General features: G+C 41.6%; 2 non-coding genes across 2 annotated transcripts; both read left to right on the forward strand.

Moving 5' to 3' along the window:
• The first annotated feature begins 2,570 nt into the window (after positions 1–2,570).
• Positions 2,571–2,641, forward strand: LOC144829908 (small nucleolar RNA SNORD2). The gene has a single exon (XR_013610886.1). It is a non-coding gene; the product is annotated as a small nucleolar RNA SNORD2 (small nucleolar RNA).
• Positions 2,642–3,012: 371 nt separating this feature from the next.
• LOC144829909 (small nucleolar RNA SNORD2) lies at positions 3,013–3,084 on the forward strand. Its single transcript, XR_013610887.1, has one exon. It is a non-coding gene; the product is annotated as a small nucleolar RNA SNORD2 (small nucleolar RNA).
• The last annotated feature ends 909 nt before the right edge of the window (positions 3,085–3,993 follow it).

A 3,993-nucleotide genomic window follows, 5' to 3' on the forward strand; every position in this document is an offset into this window, starting at 1 on the left:
TTCGTTAATCCGCGCACATTGTTATTTGTAGTGAGTGGCTATGTATTCATTTGGATGAGAGACACCCGTATATTAAGCTGAAATATAATACATGTATGTGCAATAAAAATTAAGTGCATACCGTTCTAAAACGTACTCGATATATTCACTTATGCTAACTATTTTAGCTTAAAACTTATTCTGAATCCAATTTTGGCCTAAGTGATAATTGTCTTGCTAGTAGCTTGTTTTTACTCTTCTCTGCAGGTGTCTTATCATGTGCTTCAAATTAGAATATACAAATTGTTTATTTAATTAGACTAGTAGACTATTGAACCTTTAAGTATAAGTTGGCCTGGGATGCAAAAACTGAGACAGCGGGAGAGATCTTTCTGTACCAGGCAGACTAGACTGTTGTTACAATCAAGGTCGCCCAGATTATTGCTCCTTTCTCGAAAATTAGGGAGTCTACCTGCTCCCAGAGAGCATTGTCTTCAAATTGGTTAACTTAGTGAAAACCAACATGGAAAAGCCTTCTAGAATCTTCTATCATGCTTTAATTGTGTGACCTTAAGAACAGTTAAGATGAGCTTGTCCTAATTTCACTGAGAGAAGACTCCTTCTCGACACTGCTGATTTCCCTTGTCCTGTGTGTTGAGCTTCATGCTTGAGCGCTTATACTTTCACCTCCAACCTTAAACTGGTACATCTGATGCTGACACCTTCCTTATAGAAATTCCTCTTGCCGCTTTCGATACTTTATTTAGAATAGGGAAATTATTTTATAGAACCTGCTTGCCAATAAAATCCTTAAGGTATGGACGCCATCTTCTCTGTCATTCTTGTGGAGCCAAATTGGTTTCACTGCACCTAAAATACATTGCAGATGTTAGCTCTTTTATTACACTTTAAGATGACAATCAAGGGTTCATGCGACGAGTGGGGGATTCTCTTTGATGATTTTACTAAGAGATTAAGGTTCAAGAAACTCGGCTCTATCCCTACTTCGTCTGCCTTTGCCTTGGTTTTCTTCTACTTTAATAGATGCCAAGAAACATTTCCAACAATTGGAGCAGAAATTACCTGAGTACTAGGCTCCCCTATGCAAAGCCAGCCAATTCCAAGACCTACACAACTATAAGTGATGCATTCACATTGAACACATTCATACTATGGTAGCAATATTCATATGTGTCTTATAATTCAAACGAAACTTTAACATTGTCTTTAGCCTCTCTTTCTCAGACATTGGAAAACCATCTCGCTTTTCAAGGACATTGTTCAAAGTCCTCAATTGGGCAAGTCAGACCTTGACAGTTCTACTTTTAGTATTTGCTAATCTGCAAATAAATTCTTCCTTTGTCCTCTGGCTTCCCCTTTTGACTCCGGCCCAGCCAAAACATTCAGGCCAGGACATCACTCCCTATCTCACAAACCTTTTGAATAGCACTTTTGCCCAAGGAGCTCTAACTCTATGCTGGAAACAAACCTTAGTACCCACTCCTTTAAAAAACCACGCTGATTCCACAGTTCTCTCTAATTATTTCCCAGTCTAATTTCTTCCAGCGCTTTCCAAAATGCTTGGGACTTTGGCCAACACTCAGCTATTCTCCTACCCAGAAAAAACTTCAAGCTTCAACTCTCAACAATCCTGGTTTAGTTCTCATCGAATAGAATAATGTCAGCTCCAGCAGCAGCCGGTGACGGTAAGCACGGAGGGGCAGGGCAAGGTGGGGCAGGGGAGGATGTCGATAGATGGTGGAATAGGGACAATTAAATAAATCTGATTCTGTTGTCTGTCTGCATCCCCCTGCCCACTGTTCTTATCTGCAACGGCCACTGCTGGTCAGCTCTTAATGACATGCTTAGGAAAGAGGATGCTGGGAACACTGTGGCCCTCATACTACTTTATCTGTCAGCTACCTTTGACACCGTTGACCACTCCATACTGATTGATCACTTAATCAACATAAGAGTGGCAGGCAAGGCTCTTGACTGACTCAAATCCTTTTTGACTAATCTACCCCCTTATCACTCACATTACAAACCTCCTGCGGGTGGAGTGCCTCAAGCCTCAAGGAACATAACTCAGACCCACCCTATTAAATCTGTATAGGACCCTTTTGGCTTCTTTGAATAGGTCCTTTGTTTTTTAGGTCGAGCCTAGCGCAGCGAGCATGCGCTGCTCTAGGAGAGGGCCTCTAGGAATTACTCCAGACATTCAGAAAGCTTTCAGAAAGCTTGTGCGTGTGGTTGTCACATTCTATTGGCCTTTGTGTGTGTCTTTCAAAAAATGAAAGCATGCAATTGTCCAAAGGCGGGTGTATGTCGCACCTCTTCTTAAAATGTTTATCCCATGGCGTTTTGCTCTCGGGAGCGAGCAGACTGGCACTGCATTCCTCCTTGGTCACGTGCTTTTGCTTGTTGTTTTCTGAAGGGAGTGTTGTAGGTTAACTTGTATGGAGCATGGAACAGCCCACGGAATGCGCAGTCTCTGGTAAGTACACATTTTTGGCAGTCTGAATTAAGTTTAGTTGCGCTGCTTCTATTATACGGTGACTCGAGAAATGCTGCGTTCCGCCAGGAGGGTTAAATGAAATAATGTCTTTAACATCTTTCGGGACTGTAACCAAATGATGATAAAACTTAACGCTGATCACTTAAAACGGACTTGTGTTGCTTATGTCTTTGTTAAGACCCGGGTTTAATGGTGGCTTTTTCTCTCCTGCAAGGGTAAATTTTTGGGCAAAGTGGCACATCAGTGAAAGCTGAAAATTCTGGTAATTTCTAGCTCTTAATTAAGGAGGTGGGAGGATTGCCGGCCCTGACGCAAAGCTTGTCCACTGATGCCAAAATATGTTAAATGAACCTGATCCAGAAACTATAAATAAATAAAAGCAGCTGTAGTGTCTCTACATGTCGCATGGCCTGTGACACGTGGAAGTGTAATTACATACCACACAATAAAACTTGAAATGGGAACATTTACGGCAAGCTCAACTATAGGGTGGTACAACAAGTGAAAGCAGGGCAAAGTGAAATGATGGCTTTAACATCTGTCAGGACTGACAATCAAATGATGATAAAACGTAACGCTGAACACTTTGGGATTCCCCCCTTTTTCCAAGTAACTCATCATACCAAGCATGTCGTAAGTATGAGTGGTGGTGAAGTAGGTATTTCTAGGGTATTTCACGTGAGCAATGCATACTGAGTGAATAATTTAATGTGGCGGGCGAGGGCAAACTGATGTCTTAGGAGAGTACCATGGACCTCTCTGATGCTTGACTTAGTGGTTCGTAAACTTGGCCCTGTCGGTATTTCATACTTCTGATGACTGTTGTCTTCTCTGGCTACACCAGTCACTGTGCCCTGTATTGGCCTAAACGTGGATAGCATTGGCCTGCAGCTTTATTAGCAAGCCTCCAAAGTTAATAATTCATGGAAAAGTGTGAAATTGAACGTCATTACATTATGGGGTATTGTAGTTTTCCGAAGGTGAACTAAGCCTAAACTATTCACCCGGATCTGCAGCAGCCACACAAGCTTGGTTTATTAAATTAAATCCCATCCAAAGGTTTTACACATAGCTTAAATAAGGGGGCACTATTTAGTTCTTGACTCTCGCTAGCTCCCTAACCTAGACTAGACATTTGAGGCCAGCTCCAAAATTGGCACGTTCTTCATACTGTGTACATGGTGTGTAGCAACGCAATTTATAATTGGCTCTTTAACGCTTCGGAATATCCTTTAAACGAGCTTCGTGTGTTTGGTAATTTTGTTGTAGTGACTAAATAATGGACCTTCTCCAAGCCTGTCGTGGGGATATTACTCATAAGTAATTTCCCAGTTGCTAATAGAGGGCGTTCAATATTTCATAAGGTAGCACAGCTCTTTGTAGGCTCACTTGAACAATATTTGTCCTATTTATTTCCATCTGCTGTTGCTACTTCCCCTTTAGAAGAAGGCTTTTTCTCAAACAGTATACATGCTGCTTTGAATTTGTCACATGTC

This window comes from Lissotriton helveticus, chromosome 4_1, assembly GCF_964261635.1.
Source record: "Lissotriton helveticus chromosome 4_1, aLisHel1.1, whole genome shotgun sequence".
Classification (NCBI taxonomy): Eukaryota; Metazoa; Chordata; class Amphibia; order Caudata; family Salamandridae; genus Lissotriton; species Lissotriton helveticus.